This window comes from Xylocopa sonorina, unplaced genomic scaffold (genome assembly GCF_050948175.1).
Source record: "Xylocopa sonorina isolate GNS202 unplaced genomic scaffold, iyXylSono1_principal scaffold0071, whole genome shotgun sequence".
Classification (NCBI taxonomy): Eukaryota; Metazoa; Arthropoda; class Insecta; order Hymenoptera; family Apidae; genus Xylocopa; species Xylocopa sonorina.
The window spans coordinates 758769-774290 of record NW_027490142.1 but is presented as its reverse complement, the minus strand read 5'-3'; positions in this window follow the sequence as shown (position 1 = coordinate 774290).

The following is a 15522-nucleotide window of genomic DNA, read 5'->3' as shown; positions in this document are numbered from 1 at the left end:
TCCCGAAACACCGGAAGGTTTCACTAATATATTAACCATCCAGGACCTCCTTACCAAATACTCCATCGCCGTTCCTTTAAAATCAACGACCGCAGTCGACATTGCCGACGCACTAATAAGGGAGTTTATATGCAAATTCGGATGTCCGAAAGGCATTCTCACTGATCAGGGCTCAAATTTTATGAACAGTTTAATCAAAGCTATTGCCATCAAGTTTCGTATCAAACAGTATAAGTTTACCGCATTCCATCCGCAAACGAACGGGTCTGTTGAGAGATCCCACCAAGTCTTGGCCGAGTATTTGAAACATTATATCGAGTCGAGTAACAATTGGGAAAAGTGGTTGCCGTATGCAATGTTCTCATACAATACCAGCGTACACGAGGGAACGCTATATACGCCACACGAATTAGTGTTCGGTAGAATAGCGAGGACACCGTCCGCCACTCCTTTCCAAGATAATTCCGAGAACGAGACGTATAGCGACTACCTCATAGAACTACATGAAAGAATTTCTAAATCGCAAGAATTAGCCAGAGCCAATCTAGATAACGCGAAGCGTAGGTCAAAATATTACTACGATCAAAACCTAAATGTTAAAAATTTCGAGGTGGGCCAGTGGGTTTACCTTCTCAAGGAACCAAATAAACACAAATTTCAATCGCAATATTCCGGACCATATAGAATCCTCGAAATATTAAGCAATAGTAATGTAAAACTAAATGTAAAAGGCCGACACAAAATCGTCCATACCAACAAAATCAAATTATGTAAGAGAATGCACAGTATGTATACCGCGGGTATGAGTGAGAGAGAAATGAAAAGGACTGATCTGAGGGATAGTGAACATAGTGAATACGAAACGAACGCTAAACGTGAAAGTGATACTAGTTCCTCCAGTGCCGATGATACTCGCAACCGTAGCCTAGCAACCAAACGATCTCGACAGGATGAGCCAGGCGAGATGTTCCACCACTCCGAGGCCTCCAGATCAGACAAGAGATCTCGGCATTGCTGAGAATCTTTCTCCAAGGGGGGTGGTGTGACGTCAGGCGCACCGCCTGCCACCCACAGACGCCGCCCGCCACCCTCGACGGCCACAGATCAGCATCCGCATCTCCTCCAGCATCCGGATCCCATACACGCTGGCAACCCGCATACTCGCCGCCGCGGAATGGGAAGGCGACGCCATACATACGCGAGGGAAGATTCCACTCCACGCTACGAGGATGAGGAGAGCTACGACGCCTAGAGCATCGAAAGGTAAGTTGCACGCTTTTGTACCCGCTAAATCGAGTCTTGTCCGCCGACGAACCCAGCTCCGCGCAATTCGCGTCGATTTCGGGAACGGCTACGAAAAGTGTCCACGTGACGAGCGCTTTCGCGACTTCAGGACGTGACACTTCAAATGAATGTAAATGCGACACTTCCTTGCTAGGAAATAGCGTTTGCAGATGTCTATGTATCGTAGCGACAGGGTTCTAATGCTTCTTAAAACGCGATATCGCATCTCATTTCTATGCTTCATGACAAGATATAATATTCATTGCGAAGTGTCATGCATACCTCGTCTTCACTTCAATAGAATTTAAATGCGAAACTTCGTTGCTAGGAAATAGCGTTTGCAGATGTCTATGTCTCGAGGCAATGGGGTTCTAATGTTTCTTAAAACGCGATATCGCATCTCACATCTATGTTTCATGATAAGATATAATATTCATTGCGATGTGTCACTTATATCTCGCATACACTTCAAATGAAAGTAAATGCGACACTTCCTTGCTAGGAAATAGCGTTTGCATATGTCTACGTATCGTAGCAATACGGTTCTAATGCTTCTCAAAACGCGATATCGCATCTCACTTCTATGTTTCATGATAAGATATAATATTCATTGCGATGTGTCACTTATATCTCGCATACACTACAAATGAATGTAAATGCGACACTTCCCTGCTAGGAAATAGCGTTTCCAGATATCTACGTATCGTAGCAATGGAGTTCTAACGCTTCTTAAAACGCGATATCGCATTTCATTTCTATGTTTCATGATGAGATATAATGTTCATAGCGAAGTGTCATGTATACCTCGTAATCACTTCAAAAGAATGTAAATGCGACACTTCCATGCTAGGAAATAGCATTTGCATATGTCTACGTATCGTAGAAATAGAGTTCTAATGCTTCTTAAAATGTGATATCGCATCTCACTTCTATGTTTCATGATAAGAGATAATATTCATCGCGAAGTGTTGCTTATACCTCGCATACACTTCAAATGAATATAAATGCGACGCTTCCTTGCTAGGAAATAGCGTTTGCAGATGTCTTCATATCGAAGCAATTGAGTTCTAATTCTTCTTAAATCGCGATATCGCTCCTCATCTCTATTTCCCTGATTAGGTATAATATTCGTTGTGGAGTATTATGTATAACCCGTATTCAATTCAAATTAATGTAATGCTTCTTAAAACGTGATATGGCAACACATTGCTATGTTTCATGATAATATATAATATTCATTGCGAAGTGTCATGTATACCTCGCATACACTTCAAATGAATGTAAATTCGTCATATCCTTGTTAGGAAATACCGTTTGCAGATGTCTACGTATCGAAGCAATGGAGATCTAAAGCTTCTTAAATCGCAATATCGCATCTCATTTCTATGTTTCATGATAAGATATAATATTCATTGTGCAGTGTTATGTATACCACGCATACACTTCAAATGAATGTAAATGCGACACTTCCTTGCTCGGAAATAGCGTTGGCAGATGTCTACGTATCGTAGCTACAGAGATCTAATGCTTCTTAAAACGCGATATCGCATCTCACTTCTATGTTCCATGATAAGATACAATGTTCATTGGGAAGTGTCATGTATATCTCGCATTCACTTCGAAAGAATGTAAATGCAACACTTCCTTGCTAGGGAATAGCGTTTGCAGATCTCTACGTATCGAAGCAATACTGTTCTAATGCTTCTTAAAACGGTATATCACAACTCATTTATACGTTTCATGATAAGTTATAATATTCATTGCGAAGTGTCACTTATACCTCGCATACACTTCAAATGAATGTAAATGCGACACTTCCTTGCCAGGAAATAGCGTTTGCAGATATCTATGTATCGAATCAATAGAGTTTTAATGTTTCTCAAAACGCGATATCGCATCTCATTTCTAGGTTTAATGATAAGATACAATATTCATTGCGAAGTGTCATGTATACCTCGCATACACTTCAAATGAATGTAAATGCGACACTACCTTGCTAGAAAATATCGTTTATAGATGGCAACGTATCGTAGCAATAGAATTCGAATGCTTTTTAAATCGCGATATCGCATCTCATTTCTATGTTACATGATAGATATAATATTCATTGTGAAGTGTCATGTAAACATCGAATTCACATCAAAAGAATGTAAATGCGACTATTGCTTGCTAGGAAATAGCGTTTGCAGATGCCTACGTATCGTAGCAATAGAGTTCTAATGCTTCTCAAAACGCGATATCGCATCTCATTTCTATGTTTCGTGATAAGACATAATATTCATTGCGAAGTGTCATGTACACCTCGCACTCACTACAAAAGAATGTAAATGCGACACTTCCTTGCTAGGAAATAGCGTCTGTAGATGTCTCCGCATCGAGGCCATAGAGTTCTAATGCTTCTTACAACGCGATATCGCATCTCTCTTCTATGTTTCATGATAAGATATAATATTCATTGGGAAGTGTCATGTGTAACTCGCATACACTTCAAATGAATGTAAATGCGACACTTCCGTGCTAGAAAATAGCGTTGGCAGATGTCTCCGTATCGAAGCAATAGAGTTCTAATGCTTCTTAACACGAGATATCGCAAATCATTTCTATGTTTCATGATAAGATATAATATTCATTGCGCAGTGTCGTGTATACCTCGTATTCACTTCAAGAGAAAGTAAATGCGACACTTCCATGCTAGGATATAGCGTTTGCAGATGTCTAAGTATAGTAGCAATGGAGTTCTAATGCTTCTTAAAACGCGATATCGCATCTCACATCTATGTTTCATGATAAGATATGATATTCTTTGCGATGTGTCACTTATATCTCGCATACACTTCAAATAAATGTAAATGCGACACTTCCTTGCTAGGAAATAGCTTTTCCAGATGACTACGAATCGAAACAATAGAGTTCTAATGCTTCTTAAAAGGAGATGTCGCATCTCATTTCTCTGTTTCATTATAATTTATAATATTCATTGTGGAGTGTTATGTATACCTCGTAGTCAATTCAAATGAATGTAAATGCGACACTTCCTTGCTAGGAAATAGCGTTGGCAGATGTCTACGTATCGAAGCAATAGATTTCTAATGCTTCTTAAAACACGATATCCCATCTAATTTCTATGTCTCATAATAAGATATAATATTCATTGCGAAGTGTCATGTATACCTCGCATACACTTCAAATGAATGTAACTGCAACACATCCTTGCTAGGAAATAGCGCTTGCAGATGTCGACGTATCGAAGCAATAGATTTCTAATGCTTCATAAACCGTAATATCGCATCTCATTTCTACGTTTCATGATATGATACAATATTCGTTGCGAAGTGTTATGTATACCTCGTCTACCCTTCAAAAGAATGCAAATGCCACACTTCTTGGCTAAGAAATTGCGTTTCTAGGTGTCTACTCATCAATGCAATAGGTTTCTAACTCTTTATAAAACGCGATATCGCATATCAGTTTCTAAGTCACATGATAAGGTGTAATTTCAACGCAACGCCTTATGTATATCTCCTCTACACTTCAAATGAATGTAAATGCATCACTTCCTTGCTGCGGAATATCGTTTCTGTATCTGAAGGTTTAGAAGCAATAGAGATCTAATGCTTCGTAAAACGCCGCTGGGCATCTTACTTCTATATTTCATGATAAGATGTAATATTCATAGCATAGCGTTATGTTTATCTGCTTCTGCACATGAATTGAGTGTGAACCCTACACTTTCTTGCCCGGAGATAGCGTTTCTAGATGTCCAGGTGCCGAAGCATTTAATTTGTCATGCTTCATGCACCGCAATATCGCATTTCATATAAACAAAGTAAGTATTCAAAGTAAGTTAGAAGGTTGTAAAGCCCTATGCATCACATTATGCTTATCTGCTTTTGTGCTTTATAATACTCTGGGATGTGAGAAGGTCCTCAACGATCCTTAACCCCTAAAGAGAAGTCGAAAGTCCAGCGTCCCTGCAGGTGGGCCATGGGAGCGCGGCTCGCTAGGCGCTACGCAATTTAAATGATCAGTAGGATCCCCTCAGGTAAACCCAAGGGGGCGAGAAGAGGAAATCGACGAAATCCACTGATCGATGGACCCGAACAATACCGAAGACTACAGCCCACTCCACCAAGGAGCCCCGAGGAGGATGCAGGAGACCCGAAGACCACCAGCGAATTCAAGGAACCTGAAGAAGAGAACGTGAGTGCTTATTCGCTAAAGCGTCCCATTTCTTGTGTCGCATATTGTATATTGTATCTTATATCGTGAAGCGAGTTATGATACACTGTAATTCGCGGCGTGTTGCGTAGTTTCCCGTAGCCCTTGTTAGTTAAACCCACGTCAAGACCATAAATAAACATGCCGGGACTTCAGTATCTCGAGACCTGAGTGTGTGTATTTGGCTAGGCGTAGTCGAGAGGAGGAGCATTTCGAAGTTTCAAGGGTTGTTCCGCCCCAGGGTTCCCGGGGTCGTGTATTCTATCACTTTGCTACTTTCTGAGCAGCTGGCGCCCAAGAAAAGTTGTACGTAAGCGGATACCTTGGAACAATAGATCGCTTTAGATTAAAGTACGTTTTACACCTTAAAGCAGTTAGATAATTAACCCCTTCAAGCTTCCCTGACTTACTATATATAGGTTTCCGTCACAACTAATAGGAACCATCACTTTACATAGATATATAGAACACACATAGTTTTAAACGTAGAACTGAGAATTTGAGAACTTACTTTGAAACGTTAGTAGTGAGGAATCCCATCGGATTTCATAAAAATTCAGAACTTACTTACTATGAAACATAGGCAGATAAGGGCCATCGCGTTGCTTAGAACTTTAGAACTTGCTTACTTCAACAAAGATTTCTATTGGCTTCGTCCGTTCTTTTAGAAGAGTTTTTGATAAACCACATACTTATCACGCTTCAGATATCTTTGAAAGTTCGCGAGATGTAATCGTTTAAGTTTTAAAATGATTAATTAATGTGGATTATTATTTAGTAACTCGCTCATAAACGAGTCTGCATAGGATTTAATCCATAAGTTTTTAAGCCTGGAATTTATGCAGTTATTTGTTATTCACTTATTGCTCAAACGACAAAGATTCTGACCACTTCAAAATGGTTGACTTTCATTAATTTTCTTAAAAATTGAAATACTGCCCAACTGCTTGCATTAGAGACTGTAATTAAGGCTTTCAAAACATTTTACCTCTTATAGATGAATTCTGGAATTGAAATTGAATGTTTGTCTCTTCTAACTCCTGTTTAGACATCTTTCTATTGGAATGTTCAAGTATTTTTCATATTCGTAATTATTAAAAATGTTTTACTTGATTCTTTAATTTAATATTTAGAATTTTCTGAGATATATTTTTTATCGTAATGAACTATATAATTGCAATTATAATTCTTTATGAAATAATAATAACAGAAAGGTATGTATCCATTCTTGTAGTTTTGTAAAGAATATTTAATCTTAATATCTAAAATGAAACATTGAGATCTGTTTACAATCTAATGGAATTTAATTACCTTTTGATTCAAATTCACAATGATAATCTTCCATAGTTCAACAATTTTGTGAGCTGTCTTCAGGAATCCGCAGCTCAGTACTTATAACATGAACGACACAAAGAACAGCCTAACCAAACGTATTCGAACCGATTTTTCAATACTAATCTTATCATGTTTAACTTATGCTGCAAACTATTGAAATGCCTTTCGAAAAGTGTTTATTCACACTGAAGTAAACGATAAGTATTACGCCTTCCACCACTGTTTACAATACGTATGTTTCAATTACTATCAAAACCGTGCTCTATCGTATTACGGAAGAATGGACATTCCAATTCATTTTAAAAAATGAAGGTAACCTTCATATGTCCAACATAACTCAACTTACAAAAAGCTATTTTCATCAACGGATGGGCCCTTTGTACTATGCAATTTTATATTAGCAAAAACTTCTATGAAACTTATAGTTTCGTGGATATCTGAGGTGCTAATTATTACTGTCCCACCCTGTATATCGTTATGGATGTGTCCAACAAGGCAACGATGAACAGAGTTAAATTTAATATTATGATGTCTATTATTTTACTTATAGTATATTTGTTTTTCTGGAATTTTGCCAGAAAACAATGTTCACGATGTCGACAGATGAATATATTTGTCTTAGAATTACAAGAGCCAACAATTTCGAAAGTAGAATATTTCTTTACTTCGCTAACCGAATCATTGCAAACGTTAAGTAAAGTGCTTGCCTTTCAAAACAGTCAGATGCAAATTACGATACAACGTTTCCAAGAAATGGTACGTGCCACTGTTTTTTAATTTCCGTTTATTTAATCAAAGGAAATTTAATTGAAATATCCGCAAAATTTGAGGACAAAAAGTTTTTGTAATTTTACGCAACATATATGATGGTGATAAAGGATAAGTATACGGAACTGAAAATGGAAAGTAGCGAGCAGAAAAAGAAACTGATGGAGCTACAAAGTAGATTGATACATCCGTCAAATGATGATTCTAGGTTAATAAAATCTGTTAATTAAAGAACTATTGCAAAAATCAAGTATAATCAATATTACTTCTGCTCAAAGCCTATAATAGAATTGGAACGAAATGGGTACAAAACAGGCAATTATATCTATACGTTCTATTCTATGCAAAGGCAAATATTTCAAAGAGAAAAGATGTGTTACTTACAAATTACTTATGTTCCTAGATATCTCACTAATTCAGGCTTCTTGTCTTGCAGAACTTATCATTCATGTAACATGTAAAGGGGTCGAAGAGTAGTAAAAGATTTTTATATTTCATAGCCTCACTCGATACGTCGATTGGATCACGTAAAATATCGGACATTAATTGCATCTACATCTTCAGACCTTAAATATATAATTGCAACATCATATTTAACAGCGTTTTAATAACATTTTTCTAATTGTTTATATCTATGTCTAATAAATATATATTAATCGAATAAGTTGCTTTACCAAAAAATAAAAGTATCTGAGGCATACAAATCGGAGCATTACATAACAAACGTGCATCACATATATAATATTACATGTAACAAACGATGAAGACCAAAAAGATCGTACATAAGTTGAATCCACAATGCGGTCATAGAGATACAGAAACGGCAAAAATTCCAAACAATAATTTAAAAAATTCAAAAAGGGGGGAGTGAAAATCCATCTCCTTGACGATGATAAGGAACAAGTCTGCCTCATGCACTACAATATCCCAAACAGCCAGCGATTGGCACGCCAATGACAACGGATGGAACGAATTCCGTGACAGAACTGTGCTAACAAAGTGCTCCTACTCAGCTTTCGAAATGGCATACTGGGGCGGCATTCGTATCACGGCACTATTAAAGCACCGACATATAGCACACGGGCTACACGGCCGTGACAATGACACTATCAGCTCACTATAGCTACACGCGTGGTTGTGGCGTAGGCTGACATTTACTAATGGGGAAGCTGTTTCCATAAAAATTATAAGCAAATATGAAAAATGACTAAACTGCGCAATTTATTTATTTTGTTTCCAAAATAGATACACCGGCACAAAACAAAGATATATGAACTCGATTTTATTATTTTCTATAAACTAGCTCGATAGGGCGATTTTTTCCATAAAGTCGATAATTACTTTGTCATAAAAATATATACACTTATTTTATATATATTTTCTTCAATTTATTGTTACAAATTCATGCAAGTTGAGGGTTACATTATATACGGCGACAGCATGTTATTTCATAAATTACACAAGGCGAAGTTAGGGACGCAAAAGCATGAATTTTTATTTTATAAGTAATATTTTTTTTATAAATAATATTTTTAGTCTATGATCGATTGAAAGAAATATATACGACTCGCTCAATAACCATAAATATAGGAAAACGACCATCAAAATGTCTATCAATACTCATATGCTGAACATCTACTGACATCTAACGGTTCTAATTTGTATGAAAGCACAGGTTCCCTATTGCCAAATGTGATCCTGCGTCATTGCTGAGGAGATTCATGAATGGAGCGATGATACGCGTGTCACCATGGTGCTAGTGCTGCGCGATTCACTTGTCTAGAACGTGCTGGTAAAACGTTCTGGCATTTTAGTTAATGAATCCGGTCACAGATGACTACGAATCAGTTGACACTCCTCGGAAGTGGCAATATAGTGCCGGCATGGTGTCGCTACCATCTTGCCGTTTGTTATCTGGGATGCTTTTTAGTGCATTATTCGGAATTGAATTTGAACACATAGCTACTTAATCGCTAATTTGTATGTACTGTGACGTGGTGAAGTCACAAGGCTCGCTCACCCCCCCCCCCCCTGATTCGGTTAGACTAGCTCGCTGATCACCACTCATGCGAGAAGCGCGACACGGACCATCGCGATAGCTGTATTTGCGAGGAGCGTGAAATACACGATGGTAGAACCTTCCACCCTCCCCCCTTCTTTTCTCTCTCTCCGTTCTACGGATTAGACTGGCGAGCTGATGGAAGAAGCGACCCACAAGACGCCTCTTCGGCGGATAAGAAGACCGCAGGTTCGCGGAAGGGCTGTGCGCCGAAGTAGCGTGACGGGCTCGACGGTGGAGGAGTCGGGGAGTGAGCAAGAAGAGACCGAAGCCCGAAGCCCGAAGGATACGATCCAGAGCCCTGCAACGATAAGACTGCTGCCATAGTCCATGGAGACGAACAGGATGGTTCTCGGATGTGAGAAGGACCTCCACCCCTCCCCTGAGCCCATGGAGAGGAAAACTCAAGATGCGCAGCGGAATTGCAGGTGAGCCGTGGAAAGCGCGGCGCGCGACACGCGTCGCAATTCAAATAATCCAGAGGACCCCCTCTAGACACACCAGAGGGGGCGATCAGGGAAGATCGCCGAAATCCACCGATCGATGCCCCGAACAATACCGAAGCGTATGGCCCTACCCCACCAAGGAGCCCTAAGGAGGATCTAAGGGGATCCGAAGACCCCCAGCAAACCTATATAATGAGCTAGCCAGCACGAAGACAGCCTTTTATTCTTCTCAACGACTTAGCGACTACTTAGCGAGCAACCGAGCAAGCGATTATACGGAGCGATTCGGAGGAGAGAGAGAGAGAGAGGGAGAGAGAGAGGTAGACGGACTGAACGAGATCCATACTTGTTGGAAACGAGAACGTGAGTCCTTATACGCTAAAGCGTCCCATTTGTTCCCTGCCGCAATTGTGATATCGCATATTGTAATTTGTATTGTATAACGGTGGTGATCTCCGGTCATTCGCGTCGAGGCACTCTAGAAAGAAGCCGTGAGTTCAGTATCCCGCGACCCTAATTTGCGCACTCGGCTAGAAGCAGTTGAGCGAAAGAGTATTTCGAAATTTCGAGGGTTTCCCCGGGTTGCGTGGTTTACTACTTTTTGCTACTTCTTGAGTAGCTGGCGCCCAGAAAGTCCCAGCCTCGCAGCTTCGAAGTACTCGCTGGATAGGAAATTTATTGTTCTGTACTTCGCGTTGCCGAATCAGGCGGATATTCTGTACCCCGATATAACCCCGGATTAAACTTCTGGATACCCCGTTATTATTGGTTCCATATACCCTTTTCTTGCGGATTGTAACGGGAAAAACCGTCACAGTACATAATTATACATGACTGCATAAAAAGGATATCATATACTTTTATAATCAATGCGATATAAGAATATAAAACGAAGAACTATCCACTCCCATCAAGTCACATTTAATATATTATTGTTTAACAAGGTGATTTAATGTTGTTTCAAATAGGCGTGCAGAACTAGCTCGTACTTCTGTCAATGTAATTTCATTCGAAAAATACAAAGGATGAGAGGAAATATTCTCCAATATATAACATATATAAATCAACGGATGCAAGAGAGAACTCTCGATCTCGGTGTAACGAAACCGGGGCGTCATCCTGCAGTAATCGTATAACGCCTGTTCCGAGATGGTGTAGAGAGGGAATGTGGAGGTTAAAAAGCATAAAATATCAACAATGTAACTAAAGAGAAAGAGAAAGAAAATATGTGGAAGCATTGCATTTATTAAGAGGAAATCCTAGAAATATCAAACAACAGATTATATACCATACTGTAAGGGTAAGGTACAACGAAATAGATGATATCGTGAGAGAAACTAATAAAATCGGGAACCTTAAAAAGAAAATAATAATTTAGATTGAGCGAATCAATATCACTGATCCCGGCAAGCTTAACGGAAAACGCATAACGATGAATCGGTTAGAGTATAAGATAGATGTTGGTCGCGGTTTGAGTGGCCCTAGGAATCCTTTGCCCGCATCAGGGCAGGCTGTAAGATGGTGGAGGACCTGCCCTCCTGTTGCTTGGCTCTATAGAATTCACATTCTATTGTAGAATAGAAGCAGATAATTATAATACTTTTCATAGAAGATTACAGCTTACTTAATTCGAAAGGTTGAAATTAGATGAGCCATGGCACCGTATAATGCATTAGTACTCTATTGTCTCGACATGTAGACACTACGAAGGGCAATCCTGTTGCATGGAGCTGTAGAATTTACATTCTTATGAAGTTTTAAAGCAGACAAGCATAGAGCTATGCATAAGAGATTACTGCATTCTTACTTTGAAACGTTGAAATGAGATGCGACATCGAGCTGCATGAAGTATTATAAATGTCTTGCTTGGACACGTAGAGATCTGGAAACGATATTCTGTTGCAAGTAAATATAGAATTCACATCCTTCTAAGGTCTAGATGCAAACAAATGTAACATATTGCATAGAACATAGCAATTTACCATGAATCATTGATATGACTTGCGACATCGCGTTGAATGAAGCAATAGAACTCCATTGCTCCGATAAGTAAACAACTGGAAACGCTATATCCTAGCAAGGAAGTGTTGCATTTACATTCTTTTGAAGTGCAGACGAGGTATGCATAACACTTCGCAATGAATATTAAATTTTATCATGCAACATAGAAATGCGATGCGATATCGCGTTTTAAGAAGCATTAGAACTCTATTGCTACGATACGTTGACATCTGCAATCAATATTTCCTAGCAAGGAAGTGTCTCATTTACATTCATTTGTGGTGCAGACGAGGAATACATAACAGTTCGCAATGAATGTTATATCTTATGATGAAACACAGAGATGAGATGCGAAATCGCGTTTTGAGAAGCATTAGAGCTCTATTGCTACGATACGTAAATATCTGGAAACGATATTTCCTAGCAAGGAAGTGTCGCATTTACATACTTCTGAAGTGAATACGAGGTAAACATGACACTTCGAAATGTATATTATATCTTATCATGGAACATAGATATGAAATGCGACATCTCGTTTTAAAAAGCATTAGAACTCTACAGTTTCGATACGTAGACTTCTGCAAACGTTATTTCCCAGCAAGGAAGTGTCGCATTTACATTTATTTATAGTGAATACAAGGTATACATGACACTTCGCATTGAATATCATATCTTATCATGAAACATAGAAATGAGACGCGATACCGCGTTTTAAGGGGCATTAGTACTCTATTCCCTCGATACGTAGACATCTGCAAACGCTAATTCCTAGCAAGAAGATGCCGCGTTTACATTCATTTGAAGTGAATGCAAGGTATAAGTGACACTTCGCAATGAATATTATGTCTTATCATGAAACATAGAAATGAGATGCCGTATCGCGTTTTAAGAAGCTTTAGAACTCTATTGCTGCGATATGTAGACATCTGCAAACGCTATTTCCTAGCAAGGATGTGTCGCATTTACATTCTTTTAAAGTGAATACCAGGTATACATGACACTTCGCAATGAATATTATATCTTATCATGAAACAGATATGAGATGCGATATCGCGATTTATAAAGCATTAGAACTCTATTGCTACGATATGTAGACATCTGCAAACGCTACTTCCTAGCAAGGAAGTGTCGCACTTACATTTATTTGAAGTGAATGCGAGGTATAAGTGACACTTCGCAATGAATATTATGTCTTATCATGGAACATAGAAATGAGATGCGATATCTCGTTTTAAGTAGCATTAGAACTATATTGCTTGGATACAGACATCTGCAAACACTATTTCCTAGCATGCAAGTATCGCATTTACATTCTTTTGAAGTGAATACGAGGTATTCATGACACTTCGCAATTAATATTATATCATATCATGAAACAAAGAAATGAGATGCGATATCCCGTTTTAAGAAGCATTATCACTCTATTGCTTCGATACGTAGACATCCGCAAACACTATTTCCTAGCCAGGAAGTGTCGCATTTACATTCATTTGAAATGTATGCGAGGTATACATAACACTTCGCAATGACTATTATTTCTTATCATGAAACATAGAAATGAGATGCGATATCTCGTTTTAAGAAGCATGAGTACTCTATTGCTTCGATACGTAGACAGCTGCAAACGCTACGTCCTAGGAAGGAAGTGTCGCACTTTCATTTATCTGAAGCCTAGGCGAGGAATACATAACACTTCGCAATTAATATTATATCTTATTATGAAACGTAGAAATGAGATGCGACATCTCGTTCTAAGAACCACTAGAACTCTATTGCTTCGATACGTAGACATCTGCAAACGCTATTTCCTAGCATGGAAGCGTCGCATTTACATACTTTTGAAGTGAATACGAGGTATTCATGACACTTCTCAATTAATATTATATCACATCATGAAACAAAGAAATGAGATGCGATATCCCGTTTTAAGAAGCATTAGCATTCTATTGCTTCGATACGTGGACATCTGCAAATACTATTTCCAAGCATGCAAGTATCGCATTTACATTCTGTTGAAGTGAATACGAGGTATTCATGACACTTCGCAATTAATATTATATCATATCATGAAACAAAGAAATGAGATGCGATATCCCGTTTTAAGAAGCATTATCACTCTATTGCTTCGATACGTAGACATCTGCAAACACTATTTCCTAGCCAGGAAGTGTCGCATTTACATTCATTTGAAATGTATGCGAGGTATACATAACACTTCGCAATGAATATTATATCTTATCATGAAACATAGAAATGAGATGCGATATTCCGTATTAAGAAGCATTAGAGCTCTATTGTTACGACGCATAGACATCTGAAATCCCTTTTCCTTGCAAGGAAGTGTCGCAGTTACATTCATTTGAAGTGTAGACGAGGAATACATAACACTTCGCAGTGAATATTATACCATATTATGCATCATAGGAATGAGATGCGACATCTCGTTTTAAGAACCATTAGAACTCTATTGCTACGATACGTAGACATCTGCAAACACTTCTCCCTAGCATGGAAGTGTCGCATTTACATTCTTTTGAAGTGAATATGATGTATTCACGACACTTCGCAATTAATATTATATCTTTTCATGGAACATAGAAATGAGATACGATATCTCGTTTTAAGTAGCACTAGAAATCTATTGCTTCGATACGTAGACATCTGCAAGCGCTATTTTCTAGCAAGGAAGTGTCGCATTTACATTAATTTAAAGTGTATGCGAGGTATACATAACACTTCGCAATTAATATTATATCTTATTATGAAACGTAGAAATGAGATGCGACATCTCGTTCTAAGAACCATTAGAACTCTATTGCTTCGATACGTAGACATCTGCAAACGCTATTTCCTATCATGGAAGTGTCGTATTTACATTCTTTTGAAGTGAATACCAGTTATTCACGACACTTCCCAATTAATATTATATCATATCATGAAACAAAGAAATGAGATGCGATATCCCGTTTAAAGAAGCATTAGCACCCTGTTGCTTCGATACTTATACATCTGCAAACACTATTTCCTAGCAAGGAAGTGTCGCATTTACATTCATTTGATGTGCTCACGAGGAATACATAACACTTCGTAATGAACATTATACCTTATTTGAAACATAGAATTGTGATGCGATATCTCGGTTTAAGAAGCATTAGAATTCTATTGCTACGATTCGTAGACATATGCCAATGATATATCCTATCACGGAAGTGTCGCATTTACATTCACTTGAAGTGTATGTGAGGTATACATGACGCTCCGTAATGAATATTATATCTTATCATGAAACAGATATGAGATGCGATATCGCGATTTATAAAGCATTAGAACTCTATTGCTACGATATGTAGACATCTGCAAACGCTACTTCCTAGCAAGGAAGTGTCGCACTTACATTTATTTGAAGTGTAT